The sequence below is a fragment of the Mauremys reevesii genome, linkage group 8 (assembly GCF_016161935.1).
Source record: "Mauremys reevesii isolate NIE-2019 linkage group 8, ASM1616193v1, whole genome shotgun sequence".
In the NCBI taxonomy this organism is placed as follows: Eukaryota; Metazoa; Chordata; order Testudines; family Geoemydidae; genus Mauremys; species Mauremys reevesii.
In genome coordinates this window covers 35,017,853-35,038,739 of record NC_052630.1, presented here as the reverse complement: position 1 = coordinate 35,038,739, position 20,887 = coordinate 35,017,853, and the positions used below count along the sequence as shown (strand labels likewise).

The following is a 20,887-nucleotide window of genomic DNA, read 5'->3' as shown; positions in this document are numbered from 1 at the left end:
AAATTAGTTGAAACAATAGTAAAGAATAAAATTGTCAGACACATAGAACATAAATTGTTGGGCAAAAGTCAACATGATTTCTGTAAAGGGAAATTGTGTCTTACTAATATATTAGAGTTCTTTGAAGAACTCTGGGGGATCCAGTGGACATAGTATACTTAGATTTCCAGAAAGTCTTTGACAAGGTCCCTCACCAAAGGGTCTTATGGAAATTAAGTTGTCATGGGATAAAAGGGAAGGTCATTTCATGGGCTGAGAACTGGTTAAAAGACAGGGAACAAGGGGTAGGAATAAATGGCAAATTCTCAGAATGGAGGGGGGTAACTAGTGGTGTTCCCCAAGGGTCAGTCCTCGGACCAATTCTATTCAACTTATTCATAAATGATCTGGAGAAAGGGGTAAACAGTGAGGTGGCAAAGTTTGCAGATGATACTAAACTGCTCAAGATAGTTAAGACCAAAGCAGACTGTGAAGAACTTCAAAAAGATCTCACAAAACTAAGTGATTGGGCAATAAAATGGCAAATGAAATTTAATGTAGCTAAATGTAAAGTAATGCACATTGGAAGAAATAACCCCAACTATACATACAATATAATGGGGGCTAATTTAGCTACAACGAAACAGGAAAAGGATCTTGGCGTTATCGTGAATAGTTCTGTGAAGACGTCCATGCAGTGTGCAGAGGCAGTGAAAAAAGCAAACAGGATGTTAGGAATCATTAAAAAGGGGATAGAGAATAAGACGGAGAATATATTATTGCCCTTATATAAATCGATGATATGCCCACATCTTGAATATTGCGTACAGATGTGGTCTCCTCATCTCAAAAAAGGTATACTGGCACTAGAAAAGGTTCAGAGAAGGACAACTAAAATGATTAGGGGTTTGGAATGAGTCCCATATGAGGAGAGATTAAAGAGGCTAGGACTTTTCAGCTTGGAAAAGAGGAGACTAATGGGGGATACGATAGAGGTATATAGAATCATGAGTGATTTGGAGAAAGTGGATAAGGAAAAGTTATTTACTTATTCCCATAATACAAGAACTAGGGGTCACCAAATGAAATTAATGGGCAGCAGGTTTAAAACAAATAAAAGGAAGTTCTTCTTCACACAGCGCACAGTCAACTTGTGGAACTCCTTGCCTGGGAAGGTTTTGAATGCTAGGACTATAACAGCATTTAAAAGAGAACTGGATAAATTCATGGAGGTTAAGTCCATTCATGGCTATTAGCCAAGATGGGTAAGGAATGGTGTCCCTAGCCTCTGTTTGTCAGAGGGTGGAGATGGATGGCAGGAGAGAGATCATTTGATCATTACTTGTTAGGTTCACTCCCTCTGGGGCACCTGGCATTGGCCACTGTCGGTAGACAAGATACTGGGCTAGATGGACCTTTGGTCTGACCCAGTACGGCTGTTCTTATGTTCTTATGTAATACTATAGCCCCTCATCCTAAGCCTCATGAGCTCGAGCCAGCTGCCCTGGGACAGCCGCAGGTGTTTCACTGCAGTGTAGACATACCCCGAACCTCCTTACCCTTCCTCCACCATGGTAATTGAAGCTCATGAGAGAGAAAAAAAAAGATATTTTATGTAAAAGCATGAATCACCCCAACTGATTGGCTGAGTAGAATTTTGCACTATTGATTTTTCATGCCCAGCATCCTGTTGATTTCCCATGGATCAATGGCAGCATATGGTAAGAGGTGAGACAAAGAGAAAAACTCCAGAGAGTGATTTATCAGCCTTTGTCATTCAAATAATATTGGCTGATACCAATGCTGTAATACTGGTCTAATTCATTAGCAGCTGTAGGGCATCTGTTCCAATGGTAGAAGTAGGAATTCGAAACCTTCTTTGCAGGACATTAGGAAATAAGGAGGATCACTTCAGCAGAGATGATATTCCAGTTCCAAAAGGAATAAAAGGATGGAATGGCATAGCACATGTCTTCCTGGAACATAAAGGGTTACATACCACATTCTCCCTTAGCACAAGGGACTAAAAGCAATGGTGCCTGAATAGTAAAGAGACACAACAATGAGCCCTTTAACAATATTGCCACATTATTATTTTGGTGGCGCGTTACCTAGATGCTGTCATTTATCATGCGATAATGCCAGGCTGAGCGCTAGCCCAGAAGTGAAAATTAAGATATCCTCTCTTCTTTCCCACTTTTCGTCCCATCTACACTAGAGAACCTACCATTTAGGAGGACGAGGTTTGAACAAAGGCGTGCTACACTCCCACTTAACACATGGTTTGGTTTTCAGTGTAGATGGGTCTGATGCCTGTTTTAACCATTTTCCTGGAGCATGCTGTGATGCTGGCAAACCAGGCGCCTAGGCCTCACTGAATACTGACAACTACATAGCTGGAATCCAGTCTGGTTCGCCTGGGTATTCGTTTTGGTAAGTAGATATTAGAATTGCAAGAACATGTTTGGTGCTTAGACCTTATGAATAGCTTATGGGATGCTGCAGGTATTAGTCTCACTTCTCTGTATTCCATGTTACACAAAGCAAACTTTTGCTATTGCTTTATAACTCGTCAGACAGGAAAGAAGACTTCTCCAATGCAAATGCTGGTTCCTCCAGAAGATATTAGGTCCTGCCCAATCAGGCAGCCTTGGAAACCAAATGAGCCATTGTGAGACATCAAAAGAACAAAGACTTGAATTGCACTCACCACCTCCAAGAAGAGGCGACCTGCTCATGAATTCATCCCATCTGCTTGGGCTCCGGGGAGAAGGGGATAAAAATCCCAGACAAGATGAAACTGGGTTCTTTCTGCTGCTTGGACTCGAAAGGGGCAAGAATCACTAAGCATAAGCAAAAGTCCCCAGCTGTTTCACCTGGGTTAGCCCTGAAGGACATATGGAATTTGCTTATCATAGAAGTTTCTGTTATCTTTGGAATCTAAAACTGTAATTTATTTGTGTGTGTACATTACCTGCTTTAACCTTGTGGATAACTCTCATGTCCTTTTCCTAGTTGTTAACTCTTTAGTTAGTTTATTACAGGACTGGCTACAAGTGTTGTCTTTGGTGAAAGACCTAGGGTACAACTGACCTGGGCTGAGTGACTGGTTCTTGGAACTGGGAATATCCTGACTAATGTTGTGATTGTTGGTGTAAGGGACCATCTATTCCAGAGGCAGGCTTGCCTGAGGTGGTAAGATAGACTGGAATGCCCCAGGGGACTGTTTGTGACTCCATGGTAAGGCTGTTATAGTGCTTGTGGAGTTCACACATGTTATCTAGTTATAGAACATATAACCAATGTGGGCTTTGTGCCCCGTTTCCTCACAGTCTGCCCTGAGGTTGGCACCCATAGTGTGATACATGCTACAGTCTGCATAAAAGCCCAAGGCACAATAAAGTATAGGAACATGCTTTGGTCCCATCAGGCTTGAGCTGAAGAATTTTCCCTGCCCCCCAGGTTTGTCTTTCTGTAATCACAAATCCCTCTGCTGTGAACCCATTTCTTACCCTGGTGGATTTGAGCAATTTGTGGCGGTCGCTTTGAAGCTTATTAGTTATTCTGACATTCTCAGTCAACTGGTTCCTCCTGACCAGAAATCAGTAGATTCAGGGCAGCTTGTCTTCTGCTTGACATCTGACCTTTGCAGATCATAAAGTCACTCGCTGAGCCAGACTGCGATACCCTTACTCTCACTGATGAGCAGCTACTTGAATTGAAATTAATGGCTCTGCTTGTCGGAGTAACTACTGACAGCCCATGGCATTCAGACACCTAAGTGCCTAAATCCCTTTTGAAAATGAAATGGAGGCTCCTCAGTCAGTTAGGCGTTGCAGTACTGAGCTCAGCAGCACCTAAATACCTTTAAACATCTGGGCCTTAATCTCTTTGTGCCTCATTTCCCAGCTGCAAAGTGAGGGATAATAGCACTGCCCTACCTCACAGGGGTGTCGTGAGGACAATACATCAAAGATTGTGAGGTGTTCAACTGCTATGGGAATAGGGGGACACGTAAGTCCCTAAAGCAGACAGAGAGATCTTGTGATAATAAGTAACAGAGCTTGGAGAATAATCTTTTCTGCAAATAGCTATTCAGACTTGTTAATGGCCATGTGCATATTCATAGTGGTGTTCCCTTTTCCTGGCATGAATCGTTAAGAAAAATGAATCCTCTAAATACCGGAAGTGCTTCTGCGCCGTTAGCAATCAGGGAATAGAAGCAATACCATGTTACTTATCTGACCAATGGTGGCTGTGGAACTCAGGTGGGTGTTACAATGCTCCCCAGGTGATATTTACCAAATACATTCCAATAACCCATGCATTTGAGAACATGACAATCGGCTCAGATATTGTGTGACTAGAAAATTGCAGCTGCAGTCAGCAGATGAATTCTTCTCTGTGAAATGTTTATTCAGCTCTAGTAATAATAAATCATGCTGCGTGTTTGCTGTGCTATCATGTAAGAGATACATCTCTCCCACATATACAGTATCCTGGGGTTTCAAGTACCTGGAGAGTTGGTCTAGGAATCTGGGGGCTCTGTTCTCTGGCTCTTGTGAGCTATAGCAGCTGTCCATTCACATTTCATCTTTGTTTCCATTTCCAAATTATTTCACCACCACAGTCTTCATTACTGAATTGTGTAGTTCTTTTGTACTGTACATATTGGTCACATAAGAAAGTCCAGAATCAGAACTTTGTTGTACAGAGTTTAAGGCAGGAGTGGGAAAAGTTTTTGGCCCGAGGGCCACATCTGGGTGGGGAAATTGCATGCAGGGCCATGAATGTAGGGCTGGGGCAGGGGGTTGGGTTGCAGGAGGTGTGTGGTGTGCAGGAAGGGCTCAGGGCAAGGGGTTGGGGCAGAGGAGGGGTGTGGGGTGTATGAGGGGGCTCAGGGAAGGGGATTTGGGTGCAGGAAGGGGTGCGCAATGCAGGAGGGGGCTCAGGGCAGTGGTGCAGGGGGGGATCGGGGCAGGGGATGGGGGTGCAGGAGAGGCACAAGGTGCAGCAAGGGGCTCATGGCAGGGGGTTAGGGTGCAGGAGAGATGCGGGGTGCAGCAGGGCGCTCAGGGCAGGGGGTTGGGGTGCAGGAGGGTGTGGGATGTGGCAGGGGGCCCAGGGCAGTGGGTTGGGGTGGGGAGTGTAGGAGGATTTCAGGGTGCAGGCTCTGGCCCGGCACCACTTACCTGGAGTGGCTCTAGGGTGGCAGCAGTGCGCACCAGAGCCAGAGCAGGCTCCCTGCCTGCCTGCCCTGGCCCCGTGCCACTCTGGGCGCAGTTCCCGGTTCCCGGCCAATGGGAGCTTCGGGGGAGGTACCCAAAGGAAGGGCAGCACACGGAGTCCTCTGCCCCTCCTCCCCCAGCGGCCGCAGGGATGTGGTGCTGGCCGCTTCTGGGAGCGATGTGGGGCCCGTGGCACCCCCTGGGTGGCAATGCCATGTGCCGGATCCAAAGCCCTTAGGGGCCGGATCCGGCCCATGGGCCATAGTTTGCCCACCCCTGGTTTGAGAGCAGAATGGACCATTAGATCATCTCGCCTGACTTTCTGCATTGTATAGGCCATTACATGTCACCCCATCTCCCCTATATTGAACTCAATGACTTCAGGTAAAAGAAAGCATGCCAGTCCCCAGAAAACTAAGCTATTGTGTGCCATAGGCAGAGAACAGGAGAGACTTTGTGTCCAAACTTCATCAGATTACTACTGAATGGGGTTTCAATCTGAATCCTTCCCGGTGAACCTGCTTCCATGGGGCTGGTTCACGGCAGAATCCAAAACCAGAAGGAGGTATTTTTTCAGTTTAATTTTCAAATAGAGGAGAAACCATGTGGAAATCTCTCAAGAACAGCCCGCCTTGAGGGATATTTGCCAACATCCTGAATGGGCAATCTCATGAGATCAGAAGACTTGGTAAGACTTCATCCATTTGGGACTAGAATTGTATGTTGACAATGAACAAGATTTTGGTGCTGCCCAGTTTGAAGCCTAGACCTGATGCAGCATTAGATCCTAAAGCAGAACCCTAAACCTTATCGAGATCCTGCTCAGGAGCTGAGTGCTGCCTCCCTCTCTCTAACTGGGATTTATAATGCCAGACTTGGAATAGAATGTGATCTGTTCATTTTGTGACATCAAATTCAATCTCCCTGTTAACATACCTGGTGCCAGCCGATGCTCTTGGCAAAAGCCTCTCACTGAAGATTTATCACGTTTAATTGGGGTCAGATGCTTAACCTTGGTGATTCTTGCCCACATGCATTAGGCTGAAATAACCGCCAATTCTGGGCCCCAGGGAGAACTATTGGCAGCGCCAGCCTGGAAGATGTCTCACTTTGTCCTGGAGTAGTGAGCAGAGACCATGTATTGGGGTCAGGTGGGCATGTCTCACGTGATTGATTTCCACTCCTTGTGGGGACACTGGGGGCACTGCTTGTCTTCAGTGCTTCTTGCCTATTACTTCTGTGTTTTTAGCAGCATGAAATATTCATTTGGGAGAGACGGCTCCTGCGCCTATGATTTTCACCTAGAACAAACAGGACACTGGGTAGTATTTCAGAAGTGCATCAACTATTTTCATTGATGATCTGCTTGTATTTGATCACGTTCCTTTTAATCTCTGCTGCAGCCTCAAATGTGTCTTACAGAAGCACAACAGAGGAACATTAAGTTCAGGCAAGATCAAGGTTGAGGAAACGAAATATCAAGGACATAGACTGAATCACTGAGTCCCAAACTGACAGATAAGCCATTGCTCAGTAGGCCCTTCTGAAGGCCAGAATAGAGATTTATGGGTATGATCACATGAGGGGTGGGGGGGAAGCAATGCTGCATGGTTGTGCCAGGCATGGTGCATCTGGTACGTTCACCTGGGGTAGGCTGGTTTTCCCTGGATCTTGCTGCCATCTTACCCAGGATCATCAGAAGGGAGTCTCCTCTCTGCAAGCTGGGTGTTGTTAGCAGTTTTATACTACGTGATCCCAGACACATCACTATGGGCACGCTGCGCTGTAGCCATTTGACTGTTGTTAGGAAGGGGTTGTCTGGTCTGTGAATTGTGTGCATGAGAGACAGGAAGTGGGGGAGGTGGGCAAGGATCCTCTAAGGGAAACATTTAAAGATCCTAACAGATTCCTTCCCATTGTTCCACCTCTAAATACTGGTAATTCACGGTCTGCCGGGGACTAGGGATGGGGTTAGCTGCTGTGGGTTTAGGTGAGCTTTGGGTAATAGGCTTTGTAATTTAGTGTAGGGTCAGATAAAGTCAGAGGCAGCATGGTTCAGTGGATAGAACCCCAGATTAGGAATCAGGAAACCTATTCCCAGCTCTGCCACTGAACTTTGCTATGAATTTGGGCATATTCATCTGTCTGTGCCTCTTTCTCCTCCCGTCCTTTGTCTGTCGAGCCTGAGTAAGCAGTAAGCTCTTCAGGACGCAGCCTGTCTGATCAGACAGCAGCTAGTACAATGGGGCTCTGTAGCAGGATGGTCCCCTGCTCCTGCCCTGAAAGGGTTAAAAACAGCCCTGGGAGGGGGCTGTGGCTGGAGAAAACAGCTTTTAGGCTAAACTGATTGGGGAAGTGGCTGCAGCTGGGGCCATGCCCCAAACTGAGCAACAGGGCCTTATAAGAAGGCCAGGGCAGCCAGAAGCCAAGAAAGAGTCTCTCTCTGTAGAGGGAGATGGGCCTGGCTGCAGGGAGATAGAGACAGGGTACCTGAGTAGAGCAGGGCTGGGGAAAGGCAGAGGAGCTGGGGAGCTCTAGCCTGGAAATCCCCAGGCTGTGGCCTAGCAGAGGGCTAATAGGTACTGGGGGTTGCAGAGGGCAGCCCAGGGGTAGGCCAAGGCAGCAGGTCCAAACCCTCCTTCCCAGTGATGAGTGGCTGCTACTGCAGTCTGCCCCAGGGCCAGCAGCTCGTCAGTGTGAATAGGGATTGCACAATCAGGACCCTGGTTTAGGATTAGGTGCAAAACAACATACAAGGGGCTGGGTTAGTGGCAGCCCATTGTAATGCCACATGAGGGAAGCTCAGCTTGTGTCCTGGACTCCCTAAAGCAGCGGTTCTCAACCAGGGGGCCACAAGCAGGTTTCAGGGGGTGGTTGGCATTAGATGCACTGGGGACAAGGGCAGAAAGCTGAAGCCTGAGTCCCACTGTGCAGGGCTGAAGCCCGAGGAGCTTAGCTTTGTAGGCCCCCCTGTGGCACAGGGCCCCAGGTAATTGCCCTGCTTGCTACCCCCTAAGGCCAACCCTGGCTTTTATATGCAGAAAACCAGTTGTGGCACAGCTGGGCCATGGAGTTTTTATAGCATGTTTGGAGGCGGCTTCAAAAGAAACGTTGAGAAGCCCTGCCCTAGAGCGCTCAGGACTTGGGAAAGTAGCAAAGGCAGGGAGTCACGTCTCCTGCGAGTAGTACCTGGCCAGTAGCACCTGGCTGCTACCTGCAATGGTATTGCTAAGCTACGGCATTGAGGGTGCAGTGCCCCTCTCCAGCCATCCGGTCTCTGACACGATGCAATGGGTTTGGGGGCCCTGGGTGTGTAAGCAAGGGCTGAATGAGCTCTCCACCTGACAGCTAGTGATGGGGAGGGATGTGGGGAAGACTTCCGGGCCAGACTGTATTTCCATGAACACACCTACTCTGCCCAGGTATCCAGCAGACAGAGCTGTGCTGCCCAAGTGATCTGTTCTGGCTGGTGCTGGCTCACAATCGCTTTAGTGCTGAATGCAGGGGTAATGACATCTTTATTGTATGAGTAGAGGGCATCAGAACTGTATTCAGCCTGTCCTGAGACCATTCAGCCTGTCAACTGAACTGCACTCGCTGAGCAGGGAGTTCGGGTGTCAGATCCCAGTGGACTGGAGAGAGGCTGGGGACAGGGGTTCTGCCCCGTACTGTGGGGTCTGCCTGAGTCAAATGCACCATGTGACTTGCCCCCTCCACTGTTTAAAGATAAAGCTGATTATTCCATTGAGAGTCTTTTGTTAAGTGATGACTAGAGCTGAAATCCCTGATAATCAGGTCTAAGTGCTGAAGCCTTGGGCCTGCTGCGGGACAGTGTTTCCATGGAAGAGACAGCCCAGCCTGCACTAGCAGTGAGGCTCCCCCACTGAGAGCTGAAATCACGGAGCACTGGGTGGAACCTCGGGAGACCAACCCGCAGAGGTCACAGCAGAGAGGCCAGTGGCAGCAGAAGGTGACGGTGCAGGGCCATCGGCGAAGGAGCAGATAACGTCCTGGTGGAGTGAGCGGTGGCACGACAAACAAAAGCAGCGGAGTGAACAACGGTGCAGCGGCAGCAGCAGGCTGTGACGCAGAGTGAGTGGCGGCAACTCTGGGCCAGTTGCGGTAGCAGCAGCACAGGCATTGCTTGACATTTTTCCACCCACCCGGGTGGGAGGCAAACGCCCGTGAATGCACCTCTGAACTCTGGGTCTCTGCTGACCAAGGACCTGGGCCGGCTTTAAGCCGATTCACCCAATTCCCAGGAATCAGGCTCCACGCCTGCGCCTAAGGAGGCCCCACTCTGGGGGTCTTCGGCGGCATTTTGGCAGTGGGGGGTCCTTCGGTGCCGCAGGTCATACAGCTGGCCCTGCCAAGGACAGCAGCTGCGAGTGGGCGGTGTGGGAGGGAGAGGGAAGCAGCTTGTTAAAGGGAAATTTGTTTGTTGCTGTGAGTTTGTTGGACTTTCATACCACAACGTGAGAAACGGAGGCAAAGGACACTGCCCCATGTACTCTGAACACATGGTCAGATGTGTGAATCATAGTGGTGGGGTTTTCCCAAATTAATGCCAGGTTCCTTCCCCTTTTTATTACAAGTTTTCTCTGCTATACACAGACTCAGTGCTTGCGAGAGGTACCTAAGATGGCATTTAATTTGAGCAGATTACTGGGTGGGGGCTCAAGCCGGTTCTGTGTTGTACTGTTAAGAGGGACCCCTGGATATTTAATCCGGCCCTTGTTGTTGCCGACTCCACCTGGCAGATGGCTACATGTGGTGCCAACTTGATGGGGGAGGGGGGAAACCCAGAAAATTACATAGAATATGGCCCGAAGGGAAAGCAGCTCAGTGCAGCAGTTCCCAATATGCTGAAAACTTTAGCAAGCAAGTAAAAGAAGGGCCTGCCCAGTATTAAACATTGTGATGTTTCTACTTCCGCCTGTAACTAGAATGTCTCTCTCTAGCCACCCACCTAGCTGTCTGAGTTGTGTCCAAGCAACACCCTTTTTTTCACAATACCACCATGTGCTAACATTCTAGAAACATCTGGCATGTTATCCCGTAGTGCCCCATGTAGGGATAGTTCTGGGGGGGACCTGTACACAGAGTGACACCAGCAACACCTAGTGCAATGCATTCTGGGAAGTCCCACTGTGCAAAATCCTGGGAGAAAGGAGGCCCAGTTATACTGGCATAGTTGTAGTATTCCATATACAATGCAGAATAACACTGCTACACCGATTCCAGGGAGACAATCATGGGCCAGTCTAGGCTGCTGGCGAAAGTAAAGCTCTGAGCTGTTGTAGGTACCGACCAAGTATTAACCTTGTTGGGTGAGGACACAAACCATGTTTGCAGCCATGTCACTATAGCATAGAGGGATCCGAAGATAGAGAAGAAGCAGAAGAATCATCTTGACTGCCAGAAGATACCATTGTGGTGGGAGCAGTATAAAATCCTAGATGGATGGAGGGCTAGACAGAGGTTCTACCAGGATTTTATGATGGAAATAGAAACATGGCAATGTTCAAGAGGGGACGTCTTTCTAAAAAAATCTGTCAAGTATCTGTTTTAGCTCAACCACAAGCTACTGAATCACTGGGCGAGTTCTCTGGCCTATGTCATACCGGAGGTCAGACAAGATCGGGGTCCCCAATGCGGTGCCCATGGGTAGGGTTGGCTTTAGGCCGATTCCCCTGATTTCCCCCGAATCAGGCCCTGTGCCTAAGAGGGCCCTGCGCCCAGCCAGAACGTGGCAATCCCTGTGGCCCTGCTACCCGGCCGGAGCCCCACAGCCCCGCTCCCCCAGCCGGAGCACCGTCCTGAGCGTTGCAAGTCCCGTGGCCCCGCTGCCCCGGTCAGAGCTCCAGCTGGAGCGCGGCAAGCCCCGCCACCCCCGTTCCCCCCGACCGCAGAGCGAGCAGACAGCTCTAAGCATGCGGCCCCACTCCCCGGACTGGAGCGTGGCAATCCCCGTGGCCCCCTCTCCTGACTGGAGCGTGGCTTTCCGAAGTGCCGCCAAAGACGCGGAATGCCACCCGGTGAGTACAAGCCCCACGAATCGGGCCCTGTACTTGCTAAAGCTGGCCCTGCCTGTGGGCACCTTGGCACCTGCCGGGGCATCTATGTGCACCCGCGTACTGGCCAGTGGACAAGCATCTGCCGAAATGCCGCCAAAAAGTGGCGTCATCAAGAGGCGTCACCGCTGAAATGCCACTGAAAATCAGCATCACTAAGAGGCATCGCCACCGAAATGCCGCTGATTTTTGGTGGCATTTTGGTAGCAACGCCTCTTGACGTTGCTGCTTCTTGGGGCATTTTGGCGGATGCTTTTTCTGCTGGCCATGGTGCTCGGTGGCTTGTCGTCCGGCGCCCGCCACCCGGAAAAGGTTGGGGACCACTGGACTAGATGATCACAATTGTCCCTTCTGATTTTAAAATCTCTGAAACAGTTTGTGCTGTATCTTTCATCTGTGCTGTATTTGAGAAGGCTTCACAGTCACAAAAGTGATAAAAAAGCAGAGAGAAAAATATTAAGCAGAAGAGGCAAGGGAGGGACTGTACCTAACCCACTGGTGTGTTAAGTTCTGCCAGATTCATATTTTTGTTTGTAAAGCAACAGCACAGATACAGAGCTGGCTCCTGCAGTTACACCCATACTGTATAAAGCAGGAGTTCTCAAACTGGGGATCGTGACCCCTCAGGGGGTTGTGAGTTATTACGTGGGAGGTTGCAAGCTGTCAGTCTCCACCCCAAAACCCACTTTGCCCCCAGCATTTATAATGGTGTTAAATATATTAGAAAGTGTTTTTAATTTATAAGGGAGGTCACACTCAGAGACTTGCTGTGTGAAAGGGGTCACCAGAACAAACGTTTGAGAACCACTGGTATAAAGGGTGAGAGAAATGCAAGAGGCAGCCACACTTCCCCAACGCACCACTGTCTGAAAGGATAAGGCTGTCGCTGCACAGATACACAGGCTAGTCACCAATCTGTCAGACAGCGAGCAGCAACCGGCTGAAATCATGTCAGAGACAGACAGCAATGAAGCATGGATAGTGTCGCAGACAGTGACGGGAGATGGGCAGTCTGGAAATACCAGCCTAGCTGAGCTTGTGGGCATGGTGGTGCTCCACAGAGGACCCAAAGGGGATCAAAGTAGGGGTGTCAACTGAACTTTTTCACACCTCTGTAAAGGATCGAGAAGGTCTGGATTAGTCCTGGTTGCTGGGAGTGGTGTGGGTCAGTTTTAATGGGTTCCTGCATAACGTCTGCAATGGGCTACTGGCAAAAACTGGCTATGGGGAGTGGAAGGAGACCCTTCATCATGAGAGTTTGAACTGGCACAGACCCCAAGAGCTAGAAAGTGATCAGTTCTGCAAAGTCTATCCTGCTAAGGTCACAGGTGGGGCGATATAGGGAGGCAATGTCTTGTATAGTCCGGAAACCCACAAGAGAAACAGTGCTGTCTGGTGAATAGGGCACTATTCTAGTATGCAGGAGACCTGGTATTTATTCCTGGCTCTGCTACTGACCGGCTCCATGACTTTGGTCAGGTTGCTTCCCCTTTCAGTGCCTCTCACCTGTTGTCCGTCTTATCTATTGAGATGGGAAGATTTTGGAGGCCAAGACAATGTCTCGCTAAGTGTTTATGCAGTGCCTAGCACGATGAAGCCTGTAAGTGATACTCTAATACAAATGAACAATAGTAATAGGTCAGTGGTTGGGTCAGAAAACAGTGCAGAGTGCTAGAGAACTGTGCAGGAAGTGAGATTGGGGAGGAAGGATCCCAGCGGCTGTCCCTGGCACAGAAAATGCTCTTGTATGAAAATGTCATTCAGCGTGTCCAGTGCTGATGGGCAGATTCTGGTGTAAGCTGTTCAGGGCAGGAAGCGTGTCTGTACAGCCTGTGGTTGGCATTATGTAAATATATCCTTGTTAGCAGTGGCAGGTGGCTCAGAGTCTAAAGAGCCTTCTCCAGTGCAACTGTATGTGCGGGAAATACCTGAGCCCAACTACCAGGGGTCACCCAGCCCAAAAGGGAAGGCAGCATTTTGACAGATCTGCAGGAATAAGTCCGCACTGAAATACAGGTGACTGTTCATATCCTGAGTCACTCTGATGGCAAATGGAAACTGGCAAACGACCCTCATTCATTCCTCTCCAGCTGAAAAGCTGGGGAGAAAACACTAGGCTTGCCAGGTGTCTGGTTTTCAACCATAACACCTGGTTGAAAAGGGACCCTGGTGGCTCCGGTCAGCACCGCCGACTGTTCCATTAAAAGTCCAGTCAGCGATACTGCGGGTCTAAGGCAGGCTAGTACCTACCTGGCCTGGCACCACGCTGCGCCCTGGAAGTGGCCAGTAGGTCCGGCTCCTATGCGGGAGGGTCAGGGAGGCTCCGCGTGCCACCTCTGCCCCAAGCACCATTGGCTGGGAACTGCGGCCAACGGGAGCTGGGGGAGGGGCAGTGCCCGTGGGCGAGAACAGCGCACGGAGCCTCCTGCCCCCCCAGCCTAGGAGCCGGACCCGACAGGCAGGGAGCCTGCCTTAGCCCCGCTGCGCTGCTGACTAGGAGCTGCCCAAGGTAAGCCTGTGTCCCAACCCCGAGCCCCAGCCCCAGCACTGAGCCCCCCAATCCTGGAGCCCCTTCCTGCACCCCAAGCCCCTCATCCCCAGTCCCACCCCAGAGCCCTAACCCCCAAACTCCAAATCTCTGCCCCAGCCCTTAGCCCCCTCCCACACCCTGAGCCCCTCATCTCCAGCCCCACCCCAGAGCCTGCACCCCCAGCCCAGAGCCCATACCGCCTCCTGCACCCCCACCCCCGGCCTCACCCCACATCCCCTCCCTCCTGCACCCCAACCCCTCAGCCCTAGCCCAGAGCCCTTCCCCCCTCCCACACCCCAACCCCAGCCCCCTGCCTCAACCTGCAGCCCTTTCCACATTCCGAATCATTCAGCCCCACCCCCCAGCCTGGAGCCCTCACCTCCTCCTGCACCCCAACTCCCTGCCCCAGCCCAGAGCCTGCACCCTGAACCCCTCATTTCTGGACCCACCCCAGAGCCTGCACCCACAGTTAGAGCCCTCACCCCAACCCCTTGCCCCAGCCCAGTGAAAGTGAGTGAGGGTGGGGGAGAGCAAGCCACCAAGGGAGAGGGGATGTAGTGAGCGGGGGGGGCAGGGCCTTAGGGAAGGGGCGGGGCAGGGTGTTCGGTTTTGTGTGATTAGAAAGTTGGCCACCCTAGAAAACACTCAGGTGCTCCAGACAACAGTTGCTGGCAACACGGGAAGATGTGAAAGCACAAAAGCAAGGCTATTGCATTTCAGAGCACTGAGAAATGCAGTAGGGCTGATGAAGAGTCTACAGCCATGGCCGTCGTGGCATCTGTACGTGTTCTGAGCAGGGTCACACGGCATGGAGGTAAGTCTGGCAGTGGCCGTCGATGCCTTAGCTACACTACGGCTGCCATTGGGGGAGCTGCCCAAAGCTAGTGAACATGGGAAATTGTAGGGAAAAGAGGTTGTTGTAGTCACACAACCTAAATGGAATGACTGTGGGCACACGACACCGGGGCAATTAATAGCATCTATGGGAACTAGGAAGCTGTTGCAGTCAGCATGGGACAGCATTGTCTTGTCACAGTGCCCATGAGAGAGCAGTGCCCGGTGGAGAGCCAGACCTCCCTGCCAGTGCCCATGAGAGAGCAGTGCCCGGTGGAGAGCCAGACCTCCCTGCCAGTGCCCATGAGAGAGCAGTGCCCGGTGGAGAGCCAGACCTCCCTGCCAGTGCCCATGAGAGCAGTGCCCGGTGGAGAGCCAGACCTCCCTGCCAGTGCCCATGAGAGAGCAGTGTCCATCAGAGAGTCATGCCTCCCTGCAGTGCCCGTCAGAGAGCAGTGCCTGTTGGAGAGAGATGCCCACCAGCGAGCAGTGTCTCTCTGCAGTGCCCATAAGAAAGCAATGCCCATTGGAGAGCAGCAGCCAGAGAGCAGCACCCATCGGAGAGCAGCACCTCGCTAGTCATTTGCGATCCTGGCTGCAGGCTCACCTATTAGAGGACAGCAGCATTGTCACTTTACATTAATTAATTGATAATTTATCATGCTTTTCTAGACAGAAAATGGTTCCTGCTCACATGGCTGTTTGTTTCCTGTCACATAGTCAATTCCCCAATCCAATACGCCGGTTGTACACTTATTTTATGAACCATACCTTAGGGTCTAATTAATGCAATTAATCAAACTTTTACTTAGGCAGGCATATCTTCATTTCTCCACTGACTGTCTGCTTGGACAGCTGGGTGTGTTATCTGCATAGTATTCATCATCTTAAGCCATGACAATGCTATGGAGTTCACTGAGGATTGTGGGGGGTAGGGGGGCGACGGAGGCATTTGGTGTCTGAGCAACTGTGCTCAGATTTCACAACCAGATGCAGAGGGGCTGATTCTGTCCTCCCCCCTCCCCAGCCCCCACCCCGCTCTGCATCAGGAGTAACTCCACTGTGGTCAGTGGAGTGATGCTGGGGTGGGTGAGGACAGGAACAGGGCCCCCGAGCTGCCTTCGCTCAGCAATGCGGCATGGTCTTGCAAGGCCATGCAGAACACACACTCAGCAGCAGTCAGCGCAGTCCTCCATCAGCAGGAGGGAACCGCTAGCCAGCAGCCGGCTTGCACGCACTGCCGCAGCAGGAATGGAACCTGTCCCTGCTGGCCACAGAGATGCGGCTTTGACACCTTCTGCTGCTCAGGGGCTGGGAGAGGGGTCGAGCCGCATTCTCAGCCCCCTGGCAGCCAGAGCAGCAAGCCCAGCTCTGCTCTAAGAGACTTGGGCCAGCTACTGTTCATTGCTCCATTGCTCTAAGGGCTAACAGGGGCTGCTTGATAACACAGAGACCACCAGGCAAGAGGCTGGTGGGGACTGTGTGAGCAGCGGCTGAGGCTGCGTGGCTGCAGCAGTGGAGTGCTGCTGGTGGAGCCGAGCTCAAGGGAAGGGGGCAGGCCCAAGGCCCAGCCTGAGCATGTGGCCCTGGGTGCGGCTGCACTGGGAGGACTGGCTGGAGCCCAAAGTGCAGGAGGCCTCTGGCCAGGGCCTGAGGAGCTGATGCTGGGGGACTGGGGCAATGTGATGCTGATGGAGGTGACTGTGCCTGGCCACAGTGATGGAGCAATTCCTAGTGAATTCCTGCCTCCCCGGAGCCAGCAGGAGGGGCCTGCACCCGTGGGCATGGGGTGGGGGTGTGGAACTCACAGCTAGCAATAGGGGTTCCCTCCACACTGTGCTGCCCCCTGGAGCCCCCGCCGGGGATGCCCTGCCTCCCCCTGGAGCCCCCGCCAGGATGCTCCGCTGCCCTCAGAGTGCCCTTCACAAGCCCAGTTTGAAATTGGCACAGCGAATGGCACTGCCCTGGGGGCTGCTCAGTGAAGCAGAGCTTGCTGCAGCCTGCTGTGCCTATCTCCTTCGGCTTTCCTCCTGTGGCACCCCATGCCTCCAGGTATTGGGTCCCTCACTCTTGTCACTATCTCTTACCTTCCAGCATTATATGGAAAAGTTCTAGAGATGAAACCGCCCTCTGAGAGTCACCGGTGGGACACCCAGGCGGCACTGAACTCACATATCCCATTCCTGGAGCTGGACCCTCTGGGGAGATGGAGTGGCCGCTCCCAGAAAGGTGAGATCAACAGTACCCCCAAAACCATGATGCAAGCTGACACAGAAATGCTCATTTCAAGGATGGGTTCCCCAGCACCCCCACGTCAGCAGCCATGTCCCCTCAGTAGGCCAGGCCTCGAGGCTGAGCAGTGTTGAGTGGGAGGCTGCTCTACCTTGCTATCTCAGTGGTAAAGGATGCAGAGTCCACACCACGTAGCGGGAGAGAGGAGCTACGGGAGAGGTGGAACATTGTCATCAGCAGTGGCCGGTGAAGGGGGTGAGCATCGTCTTCTTGCCCCTTTCCTCGCCCTTCAGGGAGGCATGTTTATCCTGCACCCACTGCAGTGAGGCCATGTGCTGTCTCTGCCTTTGCCATACTAGGCCATACATTATCAGGACAGGTGGAGAAACTGGGCCGTGACTAGGGTTGCCAACTGTCTAATCACACAAACCCAAACACCCTTATCCCTCCCCCTGCCCCACTCTTTCTCCAAGGCCCCACCCTGATCCCTCCATCCCCCCTCCCTCCGTCGCTTGCTCTCCTCCACCCTCACTCCCTTTCACCAGGGTGGGAAGGGGTGCAAGCTCTGGGCTGAGGCCAATGGGTTTGGAGTGTGGGAGGGGGGTCTGGGCTGAGCCTGGGGCAGGGGGTTAGGGTACAGGAGGGGGTGCGGGTTCTGGGAGGGAGTTTGGGTGCAGCAGTGGGTTCAGGGCTGGGGCAGGGAGTTGGGGTGTGGGCTCCGGGAGGGGGCTCAGGGCTGGGGGTACACTGGTCGGTGGTACAGTGGGGCTATGGCAGGCTCCCTGCCTGCCATGGACCAGTGCCACTCCGGGAAGCGGCCAACCCTCCCTGTGGCCCCTAGGCAGGTGGGCCAGATGGCTCCCTGCACAGCCCCTGCCTGCAGGCACCGCCCACACAGCTCCCATTGACCGGAAACTATGGAGTTGTCATTCAGGGCTGGGACAATGCGTGGAGACCCCCTGCCCTCCTCGCCTAGGGGTCGCAGGGAGGGACGTGCTGGCCGCTTCCACAAGCAGTGCGGGGCCAGGGAAGGCAGGGAGCCTGCCTTAGCCCCGCTGCACCACCAGACTGTTAACAGCCGATCTCCTAGTTTTGGCTTCAGGAAGATCAAGCCTGATTCTGAGAGATTCCAGGTGAAACTGGGAGGGTTGGCAGCCCTAGCCATGACCCAGCCTGCTCTGACCCTGCTCTGACCCGTTTAGAAACATCGATGTAGGCAACACCGTTCCCATTGGAAGTTCAGCTGCTGTTGAGGATGCAGAGGAGTTATGGACTCAGGGTACTGCACCATTTTCTAAGAACTGATATAGCCTCTGAAAGGCAAACACCCAAATCCACCCTCCCATGAACGAGCAGCTTGGCAGGTCACTTCAGACCAAAGCAGGAAGTCAGATGTTTCACCCCGGCCCAGGGGCAGCCATCCAAGACCCTGTCTGGAAGCAGCAGAAGATTTTACACTGAGATACTCTCCCATCATACACTGGGACGAGGGCCACATCTACACTACAAAAATTTGTTGGCGTAGCTGTGTTGGCCAGGAGTGTGAAAAAGCCACACACCCTACCCTGCGGTGCTATGCCAGCCAAGACCCCAGGTGCAGACGCAACTATGCGGACAGTGGAGTGCTTCTCTTGGTCTAGCTAAAGTCATTTGGGCAGGTGGTGGTGTTTCGCCAACTGAATTCCTTCTGTGGGCATAAGCCATGGCAACTCCAAGAGACTGCTGATATCACTATATGATAAAGCAGGGGTAGGCAACCTTTCAGAACTGCTGTGCTGAGTCTTATTTTGTTCACTCTAAGGTTTCATGTGCCAGTAATATATTTTAACGTTTTTAGAAGGTCTCTTTCTATAAGTCTATAATATATAACTAAACTATTGTTGTATGTAAAGTAAATAAGGTTTTAAAAATGTTTAAGAAGCTTCATTTAAAATTAAATTAAAATGTAGAGCCCCCCAGACCGGTGGCCAGGACTTGGGCAGTGTTAGTGCCACTGAAAATCAGCCTGCATGCCGCCTTCGGCACATGTGCCATAGGTTGCCTACCCCTGCGATAAAGCATTTGTAGCAAATACAAGCCCAACACTCTCTCTGCCTTTCTGTCCCTGCATTTGCTGCACTTCATCCTGCCACTCCCAGAGTGGGATGGTTCCACCAGCACTTCCTCAGAGCTGGAAGTTGATGACTCGGGACAAGGTCAAATTCCAGATCTCCTCTCCTCCTTGGAAGGACTGTAGTATAAGGGGGAAAGTGAGGAGCTCAGAATTCCCCTCTGGCCTGTCTCTTCACCCATGAGTAGAACCCCGAGCCAGGGCATCCTGGGAAGGAATGGAAAGGAAAGCAAAGAGTAGGAGAAAGCAGGAGAGAAGGAGGTATGGAAAACATGACCTAAGGAACTAAGTAGGAAAAGAAAGTGCTGGGCTGGTGGATCCACTCCCAGCTTACCTTGCCAGAGTCACAAGCCATCTATAAATATTTCCTCACTCTGGTGCAGTGAGACCACATGGCCCTAGCGTATTGCTCCTCAGAGGACTGGGGTAGGGCAAAGGGTCTGTCCTCTCCTTAGGCCAGGTTATCCCTGGAGAGCCCTCGGCTACCATGAACCCTTTGGCTTCCAGCAAAAAGACTCTGGTCCTCCTTGAGATGCACCACTGCCATCACCCTGATGGGGAAAAGCTCTCCGCAGGGCAGGATCATATCCCCTCTAGAGGGCAGATGTCCAGGAAAAAGTCAAGCTGCTTCACTAAGTGAGTCAGCACTAAAAGCCCAGCCTGGTGATGGGGGACAGCATACTGTGGGAGGTGTCATCTTCTGGCTGAGATGTAAACCCATAGATCTCAGATTCCAAACAATCTGACTGGCAGGAGGGTTAGTCCTGGCCAAATACCAATTTGGATAACTCCATTCTGCCTTCACTCCCTTCAGTACCCACGTTGCTTGGAAACTGCTGTAAAATGTTACTCTGTGCTATGAAACAGCTGCTGTCTTCCAACCCAGAGGTGTCTGCATTTCACTGGTATGCAAAGTGATTCTTGTGTACAGGTCCCAACCCTGGGAAGGAGCTCCAGGCAGGCAGGCCCCACGTCCATGCACATCCCCACTGACGCAGTAGGCTTCAGGAAGAGCCTGGCAGACCAGGGCTATGGCCTGCAAGGAGCTTTGGGATCCTTTAGGCTGTCAGATGCCATCTGCTGCAGGTGAGAGTGAGGTATCCCCTCTTCCAGCCTCCGGAATATAAGCTTTACAGAAAATTCATTTTGCTTTTATTTCTTATTTTGTTGCTGCTAATTGAGCTGTCACTTCAGATGCTTCTTGCAACCATCTGCCCACCCAAATGAGTACAAGATAGCAACCCCCGCCTTCCCCTGGGCATGCCTAGCCGTGGCTGCTGGCTCCAAGGGAAGGTGGTGGAGTCCTTGGTTGGACTTTCTGATACTCTGGCAGAAATGAGTTCTTCTTACTGCAAGCTGCCCTCAGCATCAACATGCTGTGTCACCCCTGCTGCTTGCAGACGCCCAGCCGGCCCTGGCTGCTCCGAGGGTTCCCCTCCAGAGACGCTGATGAGTCACTGTCTGCGCAGCCAAAGGAGCCTGCAACAACTGGGCATGTTGGAGCAAAGCTGGATCCCTCTGAGGGTCTCAGCCCCAGCCCCAGCTAGGGCCCCTGGTGCAGGCACCGCTCCTCTAATGATGACAGCTGCTGCCTTGTCAGAGCAGGCATTGGGGTGGGGAAGGGGAGGGAGGTGCTGCTACTAAGTCTGCTGCCATCACAGTTCCCCAGCCCTGCCTCTGCCTTATGGGCCCCTGCCTCTTCTTCGTCTTTCCTGGTGACCAGCTGAGGTCTTTCCTGGTGACCACTCACACACACACCCCTCCCCAGGGGCTGCAGGGATGCTACTGTACCAAAGACTTCAGCAGAGTTACAGGCATCGAAGGGCCTGGCCCAGAGTCCTTGGTGGTCCTTCCATTGACTTCAGCGGACTTTGGATCTGGCCCTAAACTGGCAACTTAT

The 20,887-nt window shown here is 51.8% G+C and overlaps 1 long non-coding RNA gene across 1 annotated transcript in view; it reads left to right on the top strand.

Annotated features, from left to right (window-relative positions):
- The window catches only part of LOC120370457, a 72,440-nt gene that overhangs the window by 42,576 nt on the left and 8,977 nt on the right, over window positions 1–20,887 (top strand). The window contains exon 2 of the long non-coding RNA XR_005583744.1: window positions 16,740–16,874. This is a non-coding gene — a long non-coding RNA (uncharacterized LOC120370457). The remainder of the gene's footprint in view (window positions 1–16,739; window positions 16,875–20,887) is intronic.